General features: G+C 40.2%; 2 non-coding genes across 2 annotated transcripts; one reads left to right on the top strand and one right to left on the bottom strand.

Moving 5' to 3' along the window:
- Positions 1–938: 938 nt before the first annotated feature.
- LOC112787416 (small nucleolar RNA R71) lies at positions 939–1,046 on the bottom strand. The gene has a single exon (XR_003194831.1). It is a non-coding gene; the product is annotated as a small nucleolar RNA R71 (small nucleolar RNA).
- A 26,259-nt stretch (positions 1,047–27,305) lies between these two features.
- On the top strand, positions 27,306–27,413 carry LOC112788632 (small nucleolar RNA R71). The gene has a single exon (XR_003195989.1). It is a non-coding gene; the product is annotated as a small nucleolar RNA R71 (small nucleolar RNA).
- Positions 27,414–27,746: the final 333 nt, after the last annotated feature.

The raw sequence follows: 27,746 nt of genomic DNA, 5'->3' as shown, positions 1-27,746 counted from the left end.
TTCTTAACTTTTTCAAAACTACCTAACTAACTCTCTCTCTCTAATTTTCGAAAATATCTTCCCTCTTTTTCAAAAATTTCTTTTTAATTAACTAATTATTTTAATTTTTATTTTTGATTTTAAAAATTTTCGAAAAACACTAACATTTTTCAAAAACCATTTTCGAAAATCACTAACTCTTTTTCAAAAATATTTTTCGAAAATTCTCCCTCTCTCATCTCATTCTATTTATTTATTCATCTACTAACATCTCATCTCACATCTCTACCCTCCTCACAGTTGTGTTTCTTCCATTCCATTACATTCTTTATCTCCCTCTTTTTTTTCACTCACAAAGGAATCCCTATACTGTGGTATAAAGGATTTCTATTATTATTATTTTTCTGTGCCCTCTTCTTTGTCATATGAGCAGGAGCAAGGATAAGAACATTCTTGTGGAAGCAGATCCAGAACCTGAAAGGACTCTAAAAAGGAAACTAAGAGAAGCTAAAATACAACAATCCAGAGATAACCTTTCAGAAATTTTCGAACAGGCAGAGGAGATGGCAGCCGAAAATAATAATAATGTAAGGAAGATGCTTGGTGACTTTACTGCACCTAATTCCAAATTACATGGAAGAAGCATCTCCATTCCTGCCATTGGAGCAAACAACTTTGAGCTGAAACCTCAATTAGTTTCTCTAATGCAGCAGAACTGCAAGTTTCATGGACTTCCATCTGAAGATCCTTTTCAGTTCTTAACTGAATTCTTGCAGATATGTGATACTGTTAAGACTAATGGAGTAGATCCTGAAGTCTATAGGCTCATGCTTTTCCCTTTTGCTGTAAGAGACAGAGCTAGATTATGGTTGGATTCTCAACCCAAAGACAGCCTGAACTCTTGGGATAAGCTGGTCACGGCTTTCTTAGCCAAGTACTTTCCTCCTCAAAAGCTGAGCAAGCTTAGAGCTGATGTTCAAACCTTCAGACAGAAAGAAGGTGAATCCCTCTATGAAGCTTGGGAAAGATACAAACAGTTGACCAAAAAGTGTCCTTCTGACATGCTTTCAGAATGGACCATCCTGGATATATTCTATGATGGTTTATCTGAGCTATCAAAGATGTCACTGGACACTTCTGCAGGTGGATCCATTCACCTAAAGAAAATTCCTGCAGAAGCTCAAGAACTCATTGACATGGTTGCTAATAACCAGTTCATGTACACTTCTGAAAGGAATCCTGTGAATAATGGGACGCCTGTGAAGAAGGGAGTTCTTGAAGTTGATACTCTGAATGCCATATTGGCTCAAAACAAAATATTGACTCAGCAAGTCAATATGATCTCTCAGAGTCTGAATGGAATGCAAGCTGCATCCAACAGTACTCAAGAGGCTTCTTATGAAGAAGAAGCTTATGATCCTGAGAACCCTACAATAGCAGAGGTGAATTACTTAGGTGAACCTTATGGAAACACCTATAACTCATCATGGAAAAATCATCCAAATTTCTCATGGAAGGATCAAAAGCCTCAACAAGGCTTTAATAATGGTGGAAGAAACAGGTTTAACAATAATAAACCTTTTCCATCATCCACTCAGCAACAGATAGAGAACTCTGAATAAAATGCTTCTAATTTAGCAAATCTAGTCTCTGATCTATCCAAGGCCACTGTGAGCTTCATGAATGAAACAAGGTCTTCCATTAGAAATTTGGAAGCACAAATGGGCCAGCTGAGTAAAAGGATCACTGAAATCCCTCCCAGTACTCTCCCAAGCAATACAGAAGAGAATCCAAAAGGAGAGTGCAAGGCCATTGACATAAGCAAAATGGCCGAACCCAATGAGGGAGAGGAGGACGTGAATCCCAAGGAGGAAGACCTCCTGGGACGTCCAGTGACCAATAAAGAGCTTCCCTCTGAGGAACCAAAGGAATTTGAGACTCATCTAGAGACCATAGAGATTCCATTGAACCTCTTTATGCCCTTCATGAGCTCTGATGAGTATTCCTCTTCTGAAGAGAATGAGGATGTTACTGAAGAGCAAACTGCCAAGTTTCTTGGTGCAATCATGAAGCTGAATGCCAAATTATTTGGCATTGATACTTGGGAAGTTGAACCTCCCTTGTTCATCAATGATTTGAGTGATCTGGATCAACTGACATTGTCTCAGAAGAGACAGGATCCTGGAAAGTTCATAATACCCTGTACCATAGGCACTATGATCTTTAAAGCTCTGTGTGACCTTGGTTCAGGAATAAACCTCATGCCCCTCTCTATAATAGAGAAACTGGGAATCTATGGGGTGCAAGCTGCTAGAATCTCATTAGAGATGGCAGATAATTCAAGAAAACAGGCAATAGACAAGTAGAGGACATATTAGTAAAGGTTGAAGGCCTTTACATCCCTACTGATTTCATAGTCCTGGATACTGGAAAGGAAGAGGATGAATCCATCATCCTAGGAAGACCTTTCCTGGCCACAGCAAGAGCTGTGATTGATGTTGACAGAGGTGAAATGGTCCTTCAATGGAATGAGGACTCCCTTGTGTTTAAAACTCAAGGATCTCCCTCTGCAACCATGGAGAGGAAGCAGAAAAAACTTTTTTCAAAGCAGAGTCAACCAGAGCCCCCACAGTCAAACTCTAAGTTTGGTGTTGGGAGGCCACAACCAAACTCAAAGTTTGGTGTTGAACTCCCATATCCAAACTCTAAGTTTGGTGTTGGAGAGTTTCAACAATGCTCTGAACATCCGTGAGGCTCCATGAGAGCCCACTATCAAGCTATTGACATTAAAGAAGCGCTTGTTGGGAGGCAACCCAATTTTTATTTATCTAACTATATTTTTCTTAGTTATATGTCTTTATAGGTTCATGATCATGTGGAGTCACAAAATAAATATAAAAATTGAAAACGGAATCAAAAACAGCAGAAGAAAAATCACACCCTGGAGGAGCATTTGTCTGGCATTCAGCGCCAGAACAGAGCATGGTTCTGGCGCTGAATGCCCAAAATGGGCAGCTTCTGGGCGCTGAACGCCAGAACAGGCATGGTTCTGGCGTTCAACGCCAGAAATGGCACACAAATGGGCGTTGAACGCCCAAAATGGCCACCAACCTGGCGCTGAACGCCCAGAGTTGTGTGCAAAGGCATTTTTACATGCCTAATGGGTGCAGGGATGTAAATCCTTGAACACCTCAGGATCTGTGGACCCCACAGGATCCCCACCTACCTCCACTCACTTCTTCTCACCACTCTCTTTCACACAACCCCATAAACACTCTTCCCCAAAAAAACCCTTCACCAATCACCTCAATCTCTCTTCCCCATCACCTCTTCACCACTCACATCCATCCACTCTTCCCTATAAACCTACCTCATAAACTCCACCTACTTTCAAAAATTCAAAACCAATTTCCCACCCAAACCCACCCATATGGCCGAAACCTCCCCCCTCCCTTCCCTATATAAAGACCTCCATTCTTCATCAAATTCACACAACACATCCCTCTTCACTCCTCTTGGTCGAAACCACATCTCCCTCTCCCTCTCCATATTTCTTCTTCTTCTTCTTCTTCTTCTTCTTCTTCTTCTATTCTTTTGTTTATTGCTCGAGGGCGAGCAATATTCTAAGTTTGGTGTGGTAAAAGCATAAGCTTTTTTTTTTTCCATTACCATTGATGGCACCTAAGACCGGAGAATCCTCTAGAAAGGGGAAAGGGAAGACAAGAGCTTCCACATCCGAGTCATGGGAGATGGAAAGGTTCATCTCCAAAGCCCATCAAGACCACTTCTATGATGTTGTGGCCAAAAAGAAGGTGATCCCCGAGGTCCCTTTCAAACTCAAAAGAAATGAGTATCCGGAGATCCGACATGAAATTCAAAGAAGAGGTTGGGAAGTTCTAACAAATCCCATCCAACAAGTCGGCATCCTAATGGTTCAAGAGTTCTATGCCAATGCATGGATCACCAAGAACCATGATCAAAGTAAGAACCCGGATCCAAAGAACTATGTTACAATGGTTCGGGGGAAATACTTAGATTTTAGTCCGGAAAATGTGAGGTTGGCGTTTAACTTGCCCATGATGCAAGGAGATGAACGCCCCTACACTAGAAGGGTCAACTTTAATCAAAGGTTGGACCAAGTCCTTATGGACATATGCGTGGAAGGAGCTCAATGGAAGATTGACTCCAAAGGCAAGCCGGTTCAACTAAGAAGATTGGACCTCAAGCCTATAGCTAGAGGATGGTTGGAGTTTATTCAATGCTCAATCATTCCCACTAGTAACCGGTCTGAAGTTACTATAGACCGGGCCATCATGATCCATAGCATCATAATTGGAGAAGAGGTGGAAGTTCATGAGATTATACCTCAAGAACTCTACAAGGTGGCTGACAAGTCCTCCACCATGGCAAGGTTAGCCTTTCCTCACCTCATTTGCCACCTATGCAATTCGGCTGGAATTGACATAGAGGGAGATATCCTCATTAAAGAGAACAAGCCCATCACTAAGAAAAAGATGGATCAAGCAAGAGAGCCCAGTCATGGAGCTCAAGAGGCGCAAGAAACTCATTTCCATGAGATCCCGGAGATGCCTCAAATGCACTTTCCTCTACAAAATTATTGGGAGCAAATCAACACCTCCCTAGGAGAATTGAGTTCCAATATGGGACAACTAAGGGTGGAACATCAAGAGCACTCCATCATGCTTCATGAAATAAGAGAAGATCAAAAAGCAATGAGGGAGGAGCAACAAGGACAAGGAAGAGACATAGAAGAGCTCAAGGACATCATTGGTTCCTCAAGAAGGAAACGCCACCATCACTAAGGTGGATTCATTCCTTGTTCTTATTTCTTCTATTTTTCGTTTTCTATGTTATGTGTTTATCTATGTTTGTGTCTTCATTACATGATCATTAGTAGTAGTAACTATGTCTTAAAGTTATGAATGTCCTATGAATCCATCACCTCTCTTAAATGAAAAATGTTTTAATTCAAAAGAACAAGAAGTACATGAGTTTCGAATTTATCCTTGAACTTAGCTTAATTATATTGATGTGGTGACAATGCTTCTTGTTTTCTGAATGTATGCTTGAACAGTGCATATGTCTTTTGAAGTTGTTGTTTAAGAATGTTAAATATGTTGGCTCTTGAAAGAATGATGACTAGGAGACATGTTATTTGATAATCTGAAAAATCATAAAAATGATTCTTGAAGCAAGAAAAAGCAGCAAAGAACAAAGCTTGCAGAAAAAAAAAGATAGGCGAAAAAAAAAATAGAAAAAAAATAGAAAGAAAAAGCAAGCAGAAAAAGCCAATAACCTTTAAAACCAAAAGGCAAGGGCAAATAAAAAGGATCCCAAGGCTTTGAGCATCAGTGAATAGGAGGGCCTAAAGGAATGAAATCCTGGTCTAAGCGGCTAAACCAAGCTGTCCCTAACCATGTGCTTGTGGCGTGTAGGTGTCAAGTGAAAACTTTAGACTGAGCGGTTAAAGTCAAGGTCCAAAGCAAAAACAAAGAGTGTGCTTAAGAACCCTGGACACCTCTAATTGGGGACTTTAGCAAAGCTGAGTCACAATCTAAAAAGGTTCACCCAATTATGTCTCTGTGGCATTTATGTATCCGGTGGTAATACTGGAAAACAAAGTGCTTAGGGCCACGGCCAAGACTCATAAAGAAGATGTGTTCAAGAATCATCATACTGAACTAGGAGAGTCAATAACACTATTCGAAATCTGAAGTTCCTATAGATGCCAATCATTCTGAACCTTAATGGATAAAGTGAGATGCCAAAACTATTCAAGAGGCAAAAAGTTATAAGTCCCGCTCATTTGATTGGAGCTATGTTTCATTGATAGTTTGGAATTTATAGTATATTCTCTTCTTTTTATCCTATTTGATTTTCAGTTGCTTGGGGACAAGCAACAATTTAAGTTTGGTGTTGTGATGAGCGGATAATTTATACGCTTTTTGACATTGTTTTTAGTATGTTTTTAGAAGGATCTAGTTACTTTTAGGGATGTTTTCATTAGTTTTTATGTTAAATTCACATTTCTGGACTTTACTATGAGTTTGTGTGTTTTTCTGTGATTTCAGGTATTTTCTGGCTGAAATTGAGGGACTTGAGCAAAAATCAGATTCAGAGGTTGAAGACGGACTGCTCATGCTGTTGGATTCTGACCTCCCTGCACTCAAAATGGATTTTCTGGAGCTACAGAACTCGAAATGGCGCGCTTCTAATTGCGTTGGAAAGTAGACATCCAGGGCTTTCCAGAAATATATAATAGTCTATACTTTGGCCAAGAATAGATGATGTAAACTGGCATTCAACGCCAGCTTTCTGCCCAAATCTGGCGTCCAGCGCCAGAAAAGGAGCCAAAACCAGAGTTGAACGCCCAAACTGGCACAAAAGCTGGCGTTCAACTCCAAGAAGGATCTCTACACGTGCAACACTCAAGCTCAGCCCAAACACACACCAAGTGGGCCCCGGAAGTGGATTTATGCATCAATTACTTACTCATATAAACCCTAGTAGCTAGTTTATTATAAATAGGACCTTTTACTATTGTATTAGACGTCTTTTGGACCATCTATCTTTGATCAGTGGTATGCTATCTTAGATCACGTTTGAGGACTGGCCATCTCGGCCATGCCTGGACCTTTCACTTATGTATTTTCAACGGTAGAGTTTCTACACTCCATAGATTAAGGTGTGGAGCTCTGCTGTTTCTCAAAGATTAATGCAAAGTACTACTGTTTTCTATTCAATTCATCTTATTTCGCTTCTAAGATATCCATTCGCACCCAAGAACGTGATGAAGGTGATGATTATGTGTGACGCTCATCACCATTCTCCCCTATGAACACGTGCCTGACAAACACTTCCGTTCTACATGAAATAAGCTAGAATGAATATGTCTTAGATCTCCTAACCAGAATCTTCGTGGCGTAAGCTAGAATGATGGCGGCATTCAAGAGAATCCAGAAAGTCTAAACCTTGTCTGTGGTATTCCGAGTAGGATTCAATGATTGAATGACTGTGACGAGCTTCAAACTCGCGAGTGCTGGGCGTTAGTGACAGACGCAAAAGGAGGGTGAATCCTATTCCAGCATGATCGAGAACCGACAGATGATTAGCCGTGCTGTGACAGAGCATGTGAGCATATTTTTCACTGAGAGGAGGGGATGTAGCCACTGACAACGGTGATGCCCTTGCATAAAGCCAGCCATGAAAGGAGTAAGAGTGATTGGATGAAGATAGCAGAAAAGCAGAGGTTCAGAGGATCGAAAGCATCTCCATTCGCTTATCTGAAATTCTCACCGATGAATTTACATAAGTATTTCTATCCCTTCTTTTATTTATTATTCGAAAACACCCTTATTAATTTATATCTGCCTAACTGAGATTCGCAAGGTGACCATAGCTTGCTTCATACCAACAATCTCCGTGGGATTCGACCCTTACTCACGTAAGGTATTACTTGGACGACCCAGTACACTTGCTAGTTAGTTGTATCGAAGTTGTGAACCATGGTATTGGCACCATGTTCTTGGCGCCATTGCCAGGGAAAGAAAGAGCCATGAATTTTACATAATCAAAGTGTAATCACGATTGCGCGTACCAAGTTGCTCACGTTGCCAGGGATTGTTTGAGCCTGGACATCACAATTTCGTGCACCAGAGGCATTTCAAGGATGTAAAAGTCGACCGAAAAGACCAAGTCCTTGATTGCCACAAGTACATCTTCTTCTATTCCCATCACAGTGATCACACTTTTATCGGCTAATGCAAACTTCGCCGTCGACTTTTTTAATGGAGTTAAATTCAACCGCACAAAGATAGAAAGTGGCATGATGCTTACGCAAGCTCCTAGGTCACATATACAGTCATGAAAACTGCGCCCACCAGTACAACAAGACACCAAACAAGGTCCAGGGTCACCACATTTCTTTGGAATAGGTTCCATCAAGGAAGAAATGGAACTACCCAAGGATAATGTCTCCAACTCTCTATCCTATCTTTGTGTGTACACAAGTCTTTCAGAAATTTTGCATACTTTGGAATTTGTTGGATAGCATCAAGAAGTGGTATGGTTACCTCAACTTTCTTGAACACTTGAAGCATGTTTAAATCGAATTCCGGAGTTTTCTTTGCTTTCTTTACCAAGGAAGGGAATGGGATAGGAATGGACTCATCCACTATAGCTTTCCTCTTGGGTTCCTTAAGGCTTACTCCTTCTTCATCATGCCTTTTGTCTACCTCCTCCTCTTCATGTGGAGCTTCAATGACCACCTCTTCGTCATGAATGTCTTCCATGACCCTAGGAGGTATCTCCTCCAATGTAGTCCCCGACCGTAGAGTGATGGCGTTGAGACCGTCCTTGGGATTTGGTTGGGGTTGGGAAGGGAGGCTAGAGGAGCTTGAGGGTTGGTTGGTGTTGTTGGAGGGCATGGCCATCTTTGAGATCATATCGGTGATATTGGCCAATTGAGCATTCATTGCCTCGAATTGAGCCTTATAGCCCTCGTCCCATTTATCCACAGTGGCTCTAAGCTCATCAACTTAATTGGTGGAAGATGAAGAGGATTGGTTGGATTGTTGTCTATGGTGTGGTGCTTGGTATTTGGTGTAGTTATTTTGGTTTTGGTTGTGGTGTTTTTGGTTGGCTTGGTGGTTGTTGTTGTTGTGGTGGTATTGAGATGAAGATTGGTTGTTGTTGTAATGAGAAGAAGATTTGTTCTATCTTTGGTTTTGATTGCTCCCTTGTGCATTATCCCTCTACCTTTGATTTTGATTACTACCATGAGAGTAGTTGTTTTGGCCTTGAGAAGGATAGGGCGGAAAGTTGTTGTAATTCACATTGGCCACAACAAGAGCATGCTCCTCTTGAATTTGATGGCATTGATCGGTGTAATGCGTGGTGCTAGAGCACAAACCACAAATTCTAGGAGGGCCTTCAAGTTGAGCAACTTGAGGTGGGGCTTGGATGGCTTGGATGGAGTAGTATTCCTTTTGATCTTTTTGTATTTGAGTGAGGATAGTAGTCATGTCCCCAAGCGCCTCGGTTAAGCTTGCTTCAGAAGGGGATGGTTCTACCACACCCTTAAGAGGATTACTTCTCACCTTTACATGTTGCGTAGCTTCGGCAATATCATTTATAAATTTCCAAGCTTCTCCTTTCGTCTTGTTCTTTGAAAGAGAACCACCACTAAAAGCGGTGAGTAATCTTCTATCTTCCGCACAAAGACCTCCGGTGAAGTAACTAATGAGCAAGTGAGTGTTGAATCCATGGTGTGGACAAGATTATAATAGCCTCTTGAACCGAGTCCAATACTCGTACAAACTCTCTTGGTCCTTTTGCATTATACCTGAAATCTCCTTCCGGATGTAGTCGGTCTTCTCCGGTGGGAAGAATTTTTCTAGAAACTCTCTTCTCAAGAAATCTCAATTAGTCACAATCTCATCTGGTTGTGAATAAAACCACATTTTTGCTTGCCCTTCAAGAGAGAAAGGGAAGGCAAAAACCATAATAGCCAACTCATCAGCTCCATGCCTTCGAGCCGTAGAACAAGCATCTTGAAAATCTCTCAGATGTCGGATGGGGTCTTGACCCGGCAACCCATGATACTTAGGAAGTAGATTTATCAAGCTACTCTTCAACAAAGTTTGGATCAAGGTTAGGATACCTTGCTTGCAAAGGTTGGAGTATGATATCCAGAGCTCCTTGCTCATACAAAGTGATCGATCGTGGTTCCGCCATGTATGGCTCATCTGTAGGATGCAAAGATGTATTAGTAGTGCCAACAGAAGAATAAGAAGTAGCGGACTCCAAGTCACTATCGGTACCGTCTAGTGATTCGGTATGTTCCTCAAGGGAGGCCAAAGTACTAGCCGTATAATCCAATCGCTGTCTAGCTTGCCGAGTGTGTAACAAGGTTCTTTCAATCTCAGGATCAAACTCGGCTACACCAGAATTTGGTTGAGACCGAGTCATCAAACTTGGGAGTCATAGCACACATACAAAAGAAATCTAAACTATGGCTAAGTATTAAAAGAAAGTAAACTATCTACAATATTCACATATTCACATAACCAATATCAAGGCATATGTTGCAACCATTCCCCGGCAACGGCGCCAAAAATTTGATGGCCCCCGTGGACTATGTTGGTATAGAATTCCTCAATAAAATCCCGTTGCAAGTATAGCTCTTCCCAACAACAATCCTCGAGTATCAAATTTAGAAGGGAATTTGGTTGTCACAAGTTCAACCCCAATAAAAGTAACCGAAGTATTCAAACCTCGGGTCGTCTCACAAGGAATGGGTAAACATTGCTTCAACATTGGTTAGAAATCCGGGATCGCAAGTCATGAGCAAGAAATTAAACTAGAAATCTTAACAAGCAAGTAATCTTGGCATGCAAGAAACTAATGTAAATAATTAGAGCAAAATGTAAATAATTCCAAACTCATAAAATAACATCCAAAGTAATTCTATTCTAAACTAAACAAGTAACTACAACTAAGATAAAGCTATCAAGATTTTTGGGTTTTCAAATATGAATGATAAAAGAAACTCTTGGCTAGACATGGGAATTGGGGTCACTATCCTTGTCTAATAACCATATCTTGACCATTATGAGGAACGAAACTCATTAAGGTTACTTCTATACTTGAAGTATGTTAAATGGTTTGGTCAACATCAACCCATAAGGTCCAACCTAACTACCAATTAACTTGATAGTAGACTAGTGTCAATGGCTATCAAATTGACCACTAAAGGTTCCCAAATCATCAAATCCATTAGACCCAATGACTCAAGTTTATCCAATTCTCTTAGCCTAGGCCAAGAGTAAAAAGGACTACTCCATAATCAAAGGAAACATTTCATCAAACACATGGTAAGCATTAATAAAGGATCTATTCAAGTTGCAATTAAATTGGAACTAACATGTACCCACTAACAATTATCAACATACAATCACTCAAACAACACAATTACTCATGAAAATCATCAATACAACATTAACAAATCAAGATCTACAAGGTTCATGAAATGGGTACAAAATAACAAACAACAAGGAAACATAAAAATAACACAAGATCTAAACAAAATTATACTAGAGAATTCAAATTAAACAATTATAACTAGTAATTGACAAGATCCAATTCAGAATTCAACAAGGGAAGATCAAATCAAAGCTAGATCTAGAGAGGAACAAAGGTTTCTTTCTCTAGAAGAACAAAGAACCAAAAAACTAACTAAAATTATGTCTAAGTGTAAAATGATTGATCCCCCTTTCCCCTAGCATCCTTGGGTCTTTTCCATGCAGAAACAGCTTGAATTTGGGCCTGATGAGCCTCAGAAATTTCCAGGCACGATTTTCTTTAATGAGGTCACGTGTAGCTTTCCGCGCGTGCGCGCCATGCGTGCGTGCGCGCCGGTTGCTTTTGTGATCCACGCGTGCGCGCCATGTGCGCGTGCGCGTCGGTGGGAATTCTCGGATCCGCGCGGATGCGTCCATCCTTGCGCGCTGCTTCCAACTATCCTCATCCACGTGTGCGCGCGAGGTGCACGTGCGCATCGGTGCTAAAGTTCCCAAAATCTAAGTCTTCATGCTCCTCCCTTTTGTGCATGCTTTCTTTCTCTCTTCTAGGCCATCCTTGCCCTATAATTTCTGAAATCACTCAACAAATACATCACGGCATCGAATGACAATAAAAGAGGATCAAAATATAGCAATTTTAAGGTAAAATAAGCATGTTTTTCATCATGGAGCAATATTAGGAAGAGAACACAAAACCATGCATTTCTTGTGAATAAGTCTGAGAAATATTGACAAAAACCCCCAAATTCTACACAATATAAACTACAAAATTGGGGTTTATCAGTGCCCACGTTGGAGGGAACGTTGGCAAGCCAACGTTACCCCCAATGTTTTTGATGTAATGAGCTTTCTGGAAAATGGGAAAAATGTGGCGACGCATACGCGTGCTATGCGCACAAGCGTGGATTTGCAATTTTGACAATCCACGCGCACGTGTAGGTTACGCGAATGCCTAGATAAAGAAATGTTTGAGGGAACGTTGACAGTCCAACGCTGATGCCAACGTGTGCAATCTGAGTTCCAAAATCTTAATTTTGAAAAAGTGTATCGACACGCACGCACATGCAACGCATACTCGTAATCCATTATTCTGAAAATCCATGCACACGCGTAGGAGATGTGCACGCGTGGATAAAGCAACGTTTGAGGGAACGTTGCTACTCAAACGCTGGGTCCAACATCTTCGAAAAGCTTTCAAAAACTGGAGTTGGGGAACTCGCATCCACGCGCACGCGTATATAAGTATTCTGGTGCACGAAATTGTGATCTCAATGGCGCCAAAAACTTGGTACACACAATCAAAATCTCAATTCTTCTTTACAGCTTTGCACAACTAACCAGCAAGTGCGCTGGGTCGTCCAAGTAATAAACCTTACGTGAGTAAGGGTCGATCCTACGGAGATTGTCGGCTTGAAGCAAGCTATGGTCATCCTTGTAAATCTCAGTCAGGCGGATTCAAATGGTTTTGGGATTTTGATAATTAAAATATAAATAAAATATAGAATAAGATGGAGATACTTATGTAATTCATTGGTGAGAATTTCAGATAAGTGTATGGAGATGCTTTGTTCCTTATAAATCTCTGCTTTCTCACTGCCTTCATTCAATCATTCATACTCCTTTCTATGGCAAGCTGTATGTTGGGCATCACCGTCGTCAATGGCTACCTCCCGTCCTCTCAGTGAAAGTGGTCCAAATGCGCTGTCACCGCACGGCTAATCATCTGTCGGTTCTCACTCATGTTGGAATAGGATCCGTTAATCCTTTTGCGTCTGTCACTACGCCCAGCACTCGTGAGTTAGAAGCTTGTCACAGTCATCCCATCCCGGATCCTACTCGGAATACCACAGACAAGGTTTAGACTTTTTGGATCTTAAGAATGGCTTCCAATAATTCTAGCTTATACCACGAAGACTCTGATTTGAACAAGGAGCCCAAGAGATAAACGCTCAAGCTATTGCAGATAGAACGGAAGTGGTTGTCAGGCACGCGTTCATAGGGGAGAATGATGATGAGTGTCACGGGTCATTACATTCATCAGATTGAAGTACGAGTGAATATCTTGGAATAAGAATAAGCTTGAATTGAATAGAAAAATAATAGTACTTTACATTAATTCATGAGGAACAGCAGAGCTCCACACCTTAATCTATGGGGTGTAGAAACTCCACCGTTGAAAAATATATAAGTGAAAGTGGTCCGGGCATGGCCGAATGGTGGAAGCAATTGCCTTCCCTTTCCTTTTTCTTGAGGTTTCTCTGGCCTTAGGTGCCATTAATGGTTATGAAAAAACAAAAAGCAACGCTTTTACCACACCAAACATAAAATGTTTGCTCGTCCTCAAGCAAAAGAAGAAGGAAAATAGTAGAAGAAGAAGAAAATAGAGGAGATGGAGGGGAAGAGTGTATTCGGCCAAGGGGGGAAGAAGTGTTTGTAATATGTGTAAATGAGGTAGTGTTGAGGGGTTTATATAGGGGTGGGGGAAGGGTTAGGTTTCGTGTATTAGGGTGGGTTTGGGAGGGAAAGGATTTTGAATATGGAGGTAGGTGGGGTTTTTGGGGAAGAGTGGATGGATGTGAGTGGTGAAGAGTATTTGGGGAAGTGGTATGGAGGTGATTGGTGAAGGGTATTTGGGGAAGAGTGTTATGAAGGGGAGAAGAAGATGTGGGGTAGGTGGGGATCCTGTGGGGTCCACAGATCCTGAGGGGTCAAGGACTTAACATCCCTGCTCCATTTAGGCGTGCAAAACGCCCTTAGAGTGCACTTCTGGCGTTAAACGCTAGGTTGCTACTTGTTTCTGGCGTTTAACGCCAGCTTTTCTCTCATTCTTGGCGTTAAACACCAATTAGATGCTCTGTTCTGGAGTTAAACGCCAGTCTGGTGCCTGTTTAACGCCCATTCTGCTACTCTTACTGGCATTTAAACGCCAATAAGCTCTTCCTCCAGGGTGAGCTATTTTTCATTCTATTTTTCATTCTGTTTTTGATTTTTTAATTAATAAGCGATTCTTTAATGTCAATAGCTTGATAGTGAGCTCTCATGGAGCCTCACAGATAATCAGAGCAGGGTTGGGGCCTCTGAACACCAAACTTAGAGTTTGGTTGTGGCCTCCTGATGAGCGGATAATTTATACGCTTTTTGGCATTGTGTTTAGTATGTTTTCAGTGTAATTTAGTTAGTTTTATTATATTTCTATTATTTTTTAAATAAAAATCACAATTCTGGACTTTACTATGAGTTTGTGTGTTTTTCTGTAATTTCATGTATTTTCTGGCTAAAATTTAGGGAGCTGAGCAAAAATCTAATTCAGGCTGAAAAAGGACTGCTGATGCTATTGGATTCTGACCTCCCTGCACTCAAAGTGAATTTTCTGGAGCTAGAGAACTCCAAATGGCACACTCTCAATTGCATTGGAAAGTAGACATGCAGCGCTTTCCAGAAATATATAATAGTCCATACTTTGCTCAATGATAGATGACATAAACTAGCGTTCAACACCAGTTCCATGTTGCAGTCTGGCGTCAAACGCCAGAAACAGGTTACAAATGGGAGTTGAACTCCAGAAACAGGTTACAACCTGGCGTTTAACTCCAAAAACAGCATAGGCACGTGAGAAGCTTAAGTCTCAGCCCCAACATACACCAAGTGGGCTCCATAAGTGGATTTCTGCACCATCTATCATAGTTTATTTATTTTCTGTAACCCTAGGTTACTAGTTTAGTATTTAAACAACTTTTAGAGGTCTATTTTCAAACCTCATGACATTTTTTAGATCTGAACTTTGTACTCTTTGACGGCATGAGTCTCTGAACTCCATTGTTAGGGGTAAGGAGCTCTACTGTGTTTCGATGAATTAAGGCAACTATTTCTGTTTTCTATTCAAACACGCTTGTTTCTATCTAAGATGTTTATTCGCACTTCAATATGATGGATGTGATGATCCATGACACTCATCATCATCCTCAACCTATGAACGCATACCTGACAACCACCTCCGTTCTACCTTCGATTGAATGAATATCTCTTGGATTTCTTAATCAGAATCTTCGTGGTATAAGCTAGAATCCATTGGCAGCATTCTTGAGAATTCGGAAAGTCTAAACCTTGTCTGTGGTATTCCGAGTAAGATTCAGGGATTGAATGACTGTGACGAGCTTCAAACTCACAAGGGCTGGGCATAGTGACAGATGCAAAAGGATCAATGGATCCTATTCCAGCATGAGTGGGAACCGACAGATGATTAGCCGTGTGGTGACAGGGCACCTGGACCCTTTTCACTGAGAGGACGGATGGTAGCCATTGACAACGGTGATCCACCAACACACAGCTTGCCATAGGAGGAACCTTGCGTGCGTGAAGAAGAAAGCAGGGAAAAAGCAGAGATTCAGAAGACAAAGCATCTCCAAAACTCCAACATATTCTCCATTACTGCAGAACAAGTATTTAATTAGTGCTCTTTTATTTTTTGCAATTCAAACTGATAATTATAATTGACCTCCTGACTAAGATTTACAAGATAACCATAGGTTGCTTCAAACCAACAATCTCCATGGGATTCGACCCTTACTCACGTAAGGTATTACTTGGACGATCCAGTGCACTTGCTGGTTAGTGGTACGAGTTGTGAAAAGTGTGATTCACAATTCGTGCACCAAGTTTTTGGCGCCGTTGCCGGGGATTGTTCGAGTTTGAACAACTGACGGTTCATTCTGTTGCTTAGATTAGGAAGATTTTGTCTTTTGGGTCAGAGTCTTTTGCTTTCTTTTCAAAAATCTTTCAAAAGATTTTTATTTTTCTTTATTAATCTGTGATTTGTCTTTGAGTCTTTTATTATTGTTCTTGTTAAAATTTTAGAATCCTTATTTTCTTTTTCAAAAGTTTTTCGGAATTTTATTTTTTTTACTAATAATTGAGTTTCTTTTCTGTTCAAGTTTAGTTTTATATTTTAAGTTTGGTGTCAATTGCATATTTTATACTTTCCTTTAAATTTTCAAATTTGTGTTCTTTGTTTTTCCTGGATCTTCAAGTTGTTCTTGTTTATTTTTCTTGTTTGATCTTTAGTTTTTCTTGTTCTGTTTCTTTTCTTGTTTTTCTTGTGCTTTTTCAAAACATTAGTTTTCGAAAAAAATTTATTCTTAGTTATTAAAAATACTTCTTTAAAACAAGTGTTACATTTACAGCTCAATTGGCTAGAGCGTTGGTTTATGTTCTTGGTAATTGGGTATCTTGTTTTTAAAATCTTTTTTTAAAAATAATTTTTCTTTGATTAAATCTTGTGCCAAACTTTAAGTTTGGTGTTTTCTTGTCAATCTTTCTATAATTTTCGAAAATTTTATTAAGGTTTTCTAAAAATTTTAAGTTTGGTGTTCTTTCTTTTGTTCTTGTTGTTCTTGTGAGTCTTCAAAGTGTTCTTGAGTTTTCCTTGTGTCTTGATCTTAAAATTTTTAAGTTTGGTATTCCTTGGTGTTTTTCCTCCAAAATTTTTGAAAACAAGGAGCATTAGATCTAAAAATTCTAAGTCTTTTGCTATCTTATTATTTTTCTCTTTCCTCTTTAAATTCAAAAATATCTTTTTCCTTTATTTTAATTGATTTTTCGAATTTTCCTTTTAAAAATTCAGATTTTATTTTAAAATTTTTTATTTTATCTTATCTTAGTTTTAAAATTTCAAAATTCAAATCTTTTTCAAAAAAAAAAATCATATCTTTTTCAAAATCTTATCTTATCTTATTTCAAATTTCAAAATTCAAATTTAAAATTTAATTTTCAAAACTTTTTAATTTAAATTCCTTATCTTGTCTTACCTAGCCTATCTCATCTTTTCTAATCTCAAATTTTAAAATCAAATCTTTTTCATATCTTTTTTTTTTATTTTTTTAATTTTATTTTCTTACAAGTATCTTTAATTTTAAGATATATCTTTTTCAAAACTTCCTAACCAATTTCTCTCTCTTCATTTTTTTCGAAAATCCTCACCCACATCTTTTTCTAATCTTTTTAATTAATTAATTTAGTTTTCAATTTTCTTTTATTTATTTTTCTTCAAATTTTCGAATTTATAGTCAATTTTTTATTTATTTTATTTTATTTTATTTTATTTTAATTTCGGTTTTCAAAAAAAAAATATTTTTTGCAATCCGCATCATCTCCCTTTCTCCATCATGGACTGAAGTGGAAATGAACAGTCCAGAAGGACTCTGGGGTCATATGCTAACCCCACTACTGCTTCATATGGGAGTAGTATCTATATACCCTCCATTGGAGTCAGTAGCTTTGAGTTGAATCCTCAGCTCATTATCATGGTGCAGCAAAGTTGCTAGTATTCCGGTCTTCCACAAGAAGAACCTACAGAGTTTCTGGCACAGTTTTTACAGATTGCTGACACAGTACATGATAAGAAAGTAGATCAGGATGTCTACAGATTATTACTGTTTCCATTTGGCTAGCATAAGGACATGGAAACAGCTGTCAGAAAAATTCCTGAATCAATACTTCCCTCCAAAACAGATGACACAGCTAAGGCTGGACATCCAAGGCTTTAAACTAGGAGATAATGAATCTCTTTATGATGCCTGGGAGAGATACAGAGAGATGTTAAGAAAATGCCCCTCTGAAATGTTTTCAGAATGGGTGCAGCTAGACATCTTCTATTATGGGCTTACAGAGAAAGCTCAGATTTCTCTAGACCACTCAGCTGGTGGATCTATACACATGAGAAAGACAATTGAAGAAGCTCAAGAGCTCATTGATACAGTTGCCAGAAATCAGCATCTGTACTTAAATAGTGAATCTTCCATGAAAGAAGAGGCTAAAACAGTAACTGCTGAACTCAGTCCTGCAGAACAAGTTACTGAATTCAATCAGCAATTAGACTTTCTAACAAAACAGCTGGCCGAATTCAAGGAGATACTAAAGACACAAGAATGGCTAATATAAATATGGAGGTACAGTTGAAGAAAACAGAACAACAGTTATCAAAACAAATAACAGAAGAGTGCCAAGCAATTCAATTAAGAAGTGGGAAAACATTAAATACCTCACTTCAAGGCAGCAGGAAGCCAAGAAATGAATAAAATGCTATTCAAAATCCCTCTGAGGACAGTAAGAGCCCAGAGAAGAATAACTTTGGCATCCAAACGCCAGAAACAGGCAGGGATTTGGCGTCAAATGCCCAATGGAAGCTCAGTTCTGGTGTTCAAACGCCAAGAACAAGTAAGGAGTTGGCGTCCAACGCCACTCCAGCTTCTAACTCTGGCATTCAAATGCCAGTGAGGGATCAGACACACACAAGTGCTGATAACAACCCCTCTAAAAAGGCTTCTCCAACCACCTCTGTAGGAAATAAACCTGCATGAACTATGGTTGAGGAATACAAAGCCAAGATGCCTTATCCTCAAAAACTCCGCCAAGAGGAGCAGGATAAGCAATTTGCTCGCTTTGTAGACTATCTCAGGACTCTTGAAATAAAGATTCCGTTTGCAGAGGCACTTGAGCAAATACCCTCTTATGCCAAGTTCATGAAAGAGATCTTGAGTCATAAGAAGGATTGGAGAGAAACTGAAAGAGTTCTCCTCACTGAAGAATGTAGTGCAGTCATTCTGAAAATCTTCCCAGAAAAGCTTAAGGATCCCGGGAGCTTTCTGATACCGTGCACATTAGAGGGTAATTGCACCAAGACAAATTTATGTGATCTTGGGGCAAGCATCAATCTAATACCTGCATCCACTATCAGAAAGCTTGGTTTAACTGAAGAAGTCAAACCAACCCGAATATGTCTCCAACTTGCTGATGGCTCCATTAAATACCCATCAGGCGTGATTAAAGACATGATCGTCAGGGTTGGGCCATTCGCCTTTCCCATTGACTTTGTGATGCTGGAAATGGAAGAGCACAAGAGTGCTACTCTCATTCTAGGAAGACCTTTCCTAGCAACTGGACGAACTCTCATTGATGTCCAAAAGGGGGAAGTAACCCTGAGGGTCAATGAGGATAAGTTCAAGTTAAATGCTGTCAAAGCCATGTAGCATCCAGACACACCCAAAGACTGCATGAAAGTTGATCTTATTGACTCTTTGGTAGAGGAGATCAACATGGCTGAGAGTCTCGAATCAGAGATGGAAGACATATTTAAAGATGTTCAGCCTGATTTGGAGGATTTAGAAGAATTGAAAGAACTTCTGAAACTTCCTCAGGAAGAGGAAACACCTCCTAAACCTGAGCTCAAGCCATTTCCACCATCCCTGAAATATGCATTTCTGGGAGAAGGTGACACTTTTCCAGTGATCATAAGCTCTGCTTTAAATCTACTGGAAGAGGAAGCACTAATTCAAGTGCTAAGGACACACAAGACAGCTCTTGGGTGGTCCATAAATGACCTTAAGGGCATAAGCCCAGCTAGATGCATGCACAAAATCCTATTGGAGGATGATGCTAAGCCAGTGGTTCAACCACAGAGGCGGCTAAATCCAGCCATGAAGGAAGTGGTGCAGAAGGAGGTCACCAAGTTACTAGAGGCTGGGATTATTTATCCTATTTCTGATAGCCCTTGGGTGAGCCCTGTTCAAGTTGTCCCCAAAAAGGGAGGTATGACAGTGGTTCATAATGAAAAAAATGAACTGGTTCCTACAAGAACAGTTACAAGGTGGCGCATGTGTATTGACTACAGAAGGCTCAATACAGCCACCAGAAAGGATCATTTTCCTTTACCATTCATAGACCAGATGCTAGAAAGAGTAGCAGGTCATGATTATTACTGCTTTTTGGATGGATATTCAGGCTACAACCAAATTGCAGTAGATCCCCAAGATCAAGAGAAAACATCATTCACATGTCCATCTGGAGTGTTTGCTTACAGAAGGATGCCATTTGGGCTATGTAATGCGCCTGCAACCTTTCAGAGATGCATGCTCTCTATTTTCTCTGATATGGTGGAAAAATTTCTGGAAGTCTTCATGGATGACTTCTCAGTATATGGAGACTCATTCAGCTCCTGTCTTGATCACCTGACACTGGTTCTGAAAAGATGCCAAGAGACTAACCTGGTTTTAAACTGGGAAAAATATCACTTTATGGAGACTGAAGGGATTGTCCTTGGGCACAAAATTTCGAACAAGGGAATAGAGGTGTATCAAGCTAAAGTGGAAGTAATTGAAAAATTACCACCACCTGCCAATGTTAAGGCAATCATAAGCTTTCTGGGGAATGCAGGATTCTATAGGAGGTTTATAAAGGATTTTTCAAAAATTGCAAAACCTCTGAGCAATCTGCTAGCTGCTGACATGCTATTTGTGTTTGACACAGAGTGTCTGCAGGCGTTTGAAACTCTGAAAGCTAAGCTGGTCACAGCACCAGTTATTTCTGCACCAGACTGGACATTACCATTTGAACTAATGTGTGATGCCAGTGACTATGCCATTGGTGTAGTACTGGGACAGAGGCATAACAAGCTTCTGCATGTCATTTATTATGCTAGCCGTATTTTAAATGATGCCCAGAAAAATTACACAACCACAGAAAAAGAATTGCTTGCAGTGGTTTATGCTATTGACAAGTTTAGATCATACTTAGTAGGATCAAAAGTGATTGTGTACACTGACCATGCTGCTCTTAAATATCTACTCACAAAGCAGGATTCAAAGCCCAGGCTCATAAGATGGGTGTTGCTTCTGCAAGAGTTTGATATAGAAATAAGAGACAGAAAAGGGACAGAGAACCAAGTGGCTGATCATCTGTCCCGGATAGAACCAGTAGAAGGGGCGTCCTCTCCCTCTATTGAGATCTCTGAAACCTTTCCGGATGAGCATTTGTTTGCCATTCAGGAAACACCATGGTTTGCAGACATTGCAAACTATAAAGCTGCAAGGTTCATACCCAAAGAGTACAGCAGGCAACAAAAGAAAAAATTAATCACTGATGCAAAGTACTACTTATGGGATGAACCATATCTCTTTAAGAGATGTGCAGACGGAATAATCCGTAGGTGTGTGCCCAGAGAAGAAGCACAGAAGATCCTATGGCATTTTCATGGATCATAATATGGAGGACATTTCGGAGGTGAGCGAACAGCTACAAAAGTCCTCCAATGTGGCTTCTACTGGCCCACTCTCTATAAAGACTCCCGAGAGTTTGTGCGTAACTGTGATAGCTGCCAGAGAGATGGTAATCTGCCTCATAGTTACGCCATGCCTCAGCAAGGGATCTTGGAGATTGAGTTGTTTGATGTATGGGGTATTGACTTCATGGGGCCTTTCCCACCATCATACTCAAACATTTATATTCTGGTGGCAGTCGACAATGTATCCAAATGGGTAGAGGCCATTGCCACACCCACTAATGATACTAAGACCATGCTAAAGTTCCTCCAGAAATATATCTTCAGCAGGTTTGGTGTCCCTAGAGCACTAATTAGTGATGGGGGCACTCACTTTTGCAACAAACAACTTTACTCTGCTATGGTCCGGTATGGAATTAGCCACAAGGTGGCAACTCCATACCATCCATAGACAAATGGGCAAGCTGAAGTCTCTAATAGAGAACTAAAAAGAATCCTAGAACGGACTGTAAGTACCCGTTGAAAGGATTGGGCAAGAAGCTTGCATGATGCTCTGTGGGCTTACAGAACAGCATTCAAGACTCCTATAGGGACCTCTCCATACCAGCTTGTGTATGGTAAGGCCTGTCATCTGCCCGTGGAACTGGAGCATAAGGCCTACTGGGCAACCAGATTCCTAAACTTTGATGCCAAATTAGCTGGAGAAAAAAGATTGCTCCCGCTGAATGAGCTAGAGGAATTCAGACTCACTGCTTTCGAAAATGCCAAGCTTTACAAAGAAAAAGCAAAAAGGTGGCATGACAGAAAGCTGTCATCTAGAGTCTTTGAACCAGGACAGAAGGTTCTGCTGTTTAACTCTAGGCTCAGGCTATTCCCCGAGAAACTGAAATCCCGGTGGAGGGGACCATATGTGATTACAAGTGTATCACCATATGGCTATGTGGAGCTTCAAGACATTGATTCTAATAAGAAGTTCATTGTTAATGGACAGAGAATCAAGCACTATCTTGAAGGCAATGTTGAGCAAGAGTGCTCAAGGCTGAGGCTAGATTAAAAGCTCAGCAAGGTCCAGCTAATGACAATAAAGAAGCGCTTGTTGGGAGGCAACCCAATGTTATTTAATTATATCTATTTATTTTCCATTGCTATTTTATGTCTTCTTAAGGTTGATGATCATGTAAAGTCACAAAAACTACTGAAAAATAAAAAACAGAATGAAAAATAGCAACAAAAACAGCACACCCTAGAGGAGGAGTATTCTGGCATTTAAACGCCAGAAACAAGCATCTATCTGGCGTTTAACGCCAGAAACAGGCACCAAGCTGGCGTTTAACGCCAGAAACAAGCATCTACCTGACATTAAACGCCAGAAACAAGCTACATTTGGGCGTTTAACGCCAGAAACAGGCAGCAGTCTGGTGTTAAACGCCGGGATTGCACAGCAAGGGCGTTTTACACGCCTGATTGGAGCAGGGATGTTAAGTCCTTGACCCCACTTGATCTGTGGACCCTACAGGATCCCCTGAAGATCTGTGAACCCCACAGGATCCCCTCAGGATCTGTGGACCCCACAGGATCCCTACCTTTCCTTCTTCATTTTCACACAACACAACCATCTCTTCTTCCACTTGGCCGAATACATCTTCTTCCCCCATCTCCTCCATTTTCTTCTTCTTCTACTACTTTCTCTCTTCTTTTGCTCGGGGACGAGCAAACCTTCTAAGTTTGGTGTGGAAAAAGCATTGTTTTTTTTTTCATAACCACTAATGCCTCAAGGGATGCACTTCCCTCCACAAAACTATTAGGAGCAACAAAGACAAGGAAGAGACATAGAGGAGCTCAAGAGCACCATTGGTTTTTCAAGAAGAGGAAGACACCACCCTCACTAAGGTGGACCCGTTCCTTAATCTCCTTGTTCTTTTTTTCCTGTTTTTCGTTTATTATGCTTTATGTTTTATTTATATTTGTGTCTTTACTATATGATCACTAGTATCTAAGTGTCTATGTCTTAAAGATATGAATGTCCTCTGAATCCATCACCTTTCTTAAATGAAAAATGTTTTCTGAAAAAGAAAAAGAAGTACATGAATTTTCGAATTTTAAAATAGTTTAATTATTTTGATGTGGTGGCAACACTTTTTGTTTTCTGAATTAATGCTTGAACAGTGCATATGTCTTTTGAAGTTGCTGTTTATGAATGTTAAATATGTTGGCTCTTGAAAGAATCATGAACAGGAGACATGTTATTTGATAATCTGAAAAATCATAAAAATGATTCATGAAGCAAGAAAAAGCAGTGAATACAAAAGCTTGCAGAAAAAAAATATATGCAAAAAAAAATTAGAAAAAAAAAACGTAAGCAGAAAAAGCCAAAAGCTCTTTAAACCAAATGGCAAGAGCAAAAAGCCATTGACCCTTAAAACTAAATGGCAAGGGTAAATAAAAAGGATCCAAGACTTTGAGCATCAGTGGATAGCAGGGCCTAAAGGAATAAAATCCTGGCCTAAGCGGCTAAACCAAGCTATCCCTAACCATGTGCTTGTGGCGTGAAGGTGTCAAGTGAAAACTTGAGACTGAGCGGTTAAAGTAAGGTCCAAAGCAAAAACAGAGTGTGTTTAAGAATCCTGGACACCTCTAATTGGGGACTTTAGCAAAGCTGAGTCATAATCTGAAAAGGTTCACCCAGTTATGTGTCTGTGGCATGTATGTATCCGGTGGTAACACTGGAAAACAGAGTGCTTAGGGCCACGGCCAAGACTCATAAAGTAGCTGTGTTCAAGAATCAACATACTAAACTAGGAGAATCATTAAGACTATCTAAATACTGAGTTCCTATAGATGCCAATCATTCTGAACCTCAATGGATAAAGTGAGATGCCAAAACTATTCAAGAGGCAAAAAGCTAATAGCCCCGCTCATCTAATTAAGACTAATCTTCATAGATGTTTTTGGAATTCATTGTATATTCTCTTCTTTTTATCCTACTTTTTTTTAGTTGCTTGGGGACAAGCAACAATTTAAGTTTGGTGTTGTGATGAGCGGATAATTTATACGCTTTTTGGTATTGTGTTTAGTATGTTTTCAGTGTAATTTAGTTAGTTTTTATTATATTTCTATTAGTTTTTAAATAAAAATCACAATTCTGGACTTTACTATGAGTTTGTGTGTTTTTCTATAATTTCAAGTATTTTTTGGCTGAAATTGAGGGAGCTGATAAAAAATCTGATTCAGGCTGAAAAAGGACTGCTGATGCTGTTGGATTCTGACCTCGTTGCACTCAAAGTGGATTTTCTGGAGCTACAGAACTCCAAATGGCGCGCTTTCAATTGTGTTGGAAAGTAGACATCCAGGGCTTTTCAGCAATATATAATAGTTCATACCTTTCTCAAGGATAGATGACGTAACCTGGCGTTCAACGCCAGTTCCATGTTGCAGTCTGGTGTCAAACGCCAGAAACAGGTTACAAATGGGAGTTGAATGCCAGAAACAGGTTACAACCTGGCGTTTAACTCCAAAAACAGCCTAGGCACGTGAGAAGCTTAAGTCTCAGCCCCAACATACACCAAGTGGGCTTCATAAGTGGATTTCTGCACCATCTATCATAGTTTATTTATTTTCTGTAACCCTAGGTTACTAGTTTAGTATTTAAACAACTTTTAGAGGTCTATTTTCACACCTCATGACATTTTTTAGATCTGAACTTTGTACTCTTTGACGGCATGAGTCTCTGAACTCCATTGTTAGGGGTGAGGAGCTCTACTGTGTTTCGATGAATTAAGGCAACTATTTCTGTTTTCTATTCAAACACGCTTGTTTCTATCTAAGATGTTTATTCGCACTTCAATATGATGGATGTGATGATCCATGACACTCATCATCATCCTCAACCTATGAACGCATACCTGACAACCACCTCCGTTCTACCTTCGATTGAATGAATATCTCTTGGATTTCTTAATCAGAATCTTCGTGGTATAAGCTAGAATCCATTGGCAGCATTCTTGAGAATTCGGAAAGTCTAAACCTTGTCTGTGGTATTCCGAGTAAGATTCAGGGATTGAATGACTGTGACGAGCTTCAAACTCACAAGGGCTGGGCATAGTGACAGACGCAAAAGGATCAATGGATCCTATTCCAGCATGAGTGGGAACCGACAGATGATTAGCCGTGCGGTGACAGGGCACCTGGACCCTTTTCACTGAGAGGACGGATGGTAGCCATTGACAACGGTGATCCACCAACACACAGCTTGCCATAGGAGGAACCTTGCGTGCGTGAAGAAGAAAGCAGGGAAAAAGCAGAGATTCAGAAGACAAAGCATCTCCAAAACTCCAACATATTCTCCATTACTGCAGAACAAGTATTTAATTAGTGCTCTTTTATTTTTCGCAATTCAAACTGATAATTATAATTGACCTCCTGACTAAGATTTACAAGATAACCATAGATTGCTTCAAACTAACAATCTCCATGGGATTCGACCCTTACTCACGTAAGGTATTACTCGGACGATCCAGTGCACTTGCTGGTTAGTGGTACGAGTTGTGAAAAGTGTGATTCACAATTCGTGCACCACTTCCCAACACCAAACTTAGAGTTTGAATATGGGGGTTCTGTTTGACTCTGTATTGAGAGAAGCTTTTTATGCTTCCTCTCCATGGTTACAGAAGGAGAACCTTGAGTCTTGAATACAAGGTAGTCCTCATTCAATTGAAGGACCAACTCTCCTCTGTCAACATCAATCACAGCTTTTGCTGTGGCTAGGAAGGGTCTGCCAAGGATGATGGATTCATCCTCATCCTTCCCAGTGTCTAGGATTATGAAATCAGCAATGATATAAAGGCCTTCAACCTTTACTAGCACGTCCTCTACTAGTCCATAAGCCTATTTCATTGATTTGTCTGCCATCTCCAGTGAGATTCTTGCAGCTTGTACCTCAAAGATTCCCAATTTCTCCATTACAGAGAGTGGCATGAGGTTTATCCCTGACCCCAGGTCACACAGAGCCTTCTCAAAGGTCATGGTGCCTATGGTACAAGGTATGAAGAATTTTCCGGGATCCAGTTTCTTCTGAGGTAATGTCTGCCTCATTAATTCACTCAGTTCATTGGTGAACAAGGGGGTTCATCCTCCCAAGTCTCATTACCAAACAACTTGGCATTCAGCTTCATGATTGCTCCTAGATACTTAGCAACTTACTCTTCAGTGATGTCTTCATCCTCTTAAGAGGAAGAGTATTCATTAGAGCTCATGAATGGCAGAAGAAAGTTCAATGGAATCTCTATGGTCTCTGTATGAGCCTCAGATTCCTTTGGTTCTTCTAAGGGAAACTCCTTTCTGTCCAGAGGACGTTCCATGAGGCTTTTCTCACTGGGACTCACATCCTCTTCACTCTCTTCAGGTTCGGCCATATTGGTCATGGTTATGGCCTTGCATTCTCTCTTGGGGTTTTCTTCTGTATTGCTTGGGAGAGTACTGGGAGGAGTTTCAGTAATTTTCTTACTCAACTGACCCACCTGTGCCTCCAAATTTCTAATGGAGAACCTTGTTTCATTCATGAAACATAGTGTGGTCTTGGATAGATTAGAGACCATGGTTGCCAGGCCAGAATGGCTCTGTTCAGAATTCTCTGTTTGTTGCTGAGAAGATGATGGAAAAAGCTTGCTATTGCTAAACTTATTTCTTTCACCATTATTATTGAAGCTTTGTTGAGGCTTCTGTTGGTCCTTCTATGAAAAATTTAGATGATTTCTCCATGCAGGATTATAGGTGTTTCCATAGGATTCTCCCATGTAATTCACCTCTGCCATTGCAGGATTCTCAGGATCATAAGCTTCTTCTTCAGAAGATGCTTCTTTAGTACTGTTGGATGCAGCTTACAATCCATTCAGACTCTGAGAAATCATATTAACTTGCTGAGTCAATATTTTGTTCTGAGCCAATATAGCATTCAGAGTATCAATTTTAAGAACTCCCTTCTTCTGAGGTGTTCCATTGTTCACAGGATTCCTCTCATAGGTGTACATAAACTGGTTATTTGTAACCATTTCAATGAGTTCCTGAGCTTCTACAGGGGTTTTCAGATGAAGAGATCCTCCTGCAGAATGGTCTAATGACATTTTTGACAACTCAGACAGACCATCATAGAATATACATACGATGCTCCATTCTGGAAGCATGTCAATAGGGCACCTTTTGATCAGTTCCTTATATCTTTCCCAAGCTTCATAGAGGGATTCTCCTTCCTTCTGTCTGAAGGTTTGGATTTCCACTCTAAGTTTGATCATCTTTTGAGGTGGAAAGAATTTGGCCAAAAAAGCACTGACCAGCTTATCCTAAGAGTTCAGGCTATCCTAGGTTGTGAGATGCTTCTTCCATAGAAGTTAGAAGAGGGTGCAATAAAGTCACCAAGCATCTTCCTTGCATCTCCACCATTGTTATTAGGTTCGGCCATGTCTCCCTCTTTTTCAAAAATTTCTGTCAGGTTCTCTCAAGAGAGTTGTGCTTAAGCTTCCCTTTGCTTCCTCTTCAGAGTCCTTTCAGGTTCAGGATCAGCTTCAACAAGAATATTCTTATCCTTGTTCCTGCTCATATAAAAAAGAAGAGAACAGAAA

The sequence above is a fragment of the Arachis hypogaea genome, chromosome 20 (assembly GCF_003086295.3).
Source record: "Arachis hypogaea cultivar Tifrunner chromosome 20, arahy.Tifrunner.gnm2.J5K5, whole genome shotgun sequence".
Taxonomy (NCBI): domain Eukaryota; kingdom Viridiplantae; phylum Streptophyta; class Magnoliopsida; order Fabales; family Fabaceae; genus Arachis; species Arachis hypogaea.
Note: the sequence above shows the minus strand (reverse complement) of the source record. Positions and strands in the feature narration are given on the sequence as shown.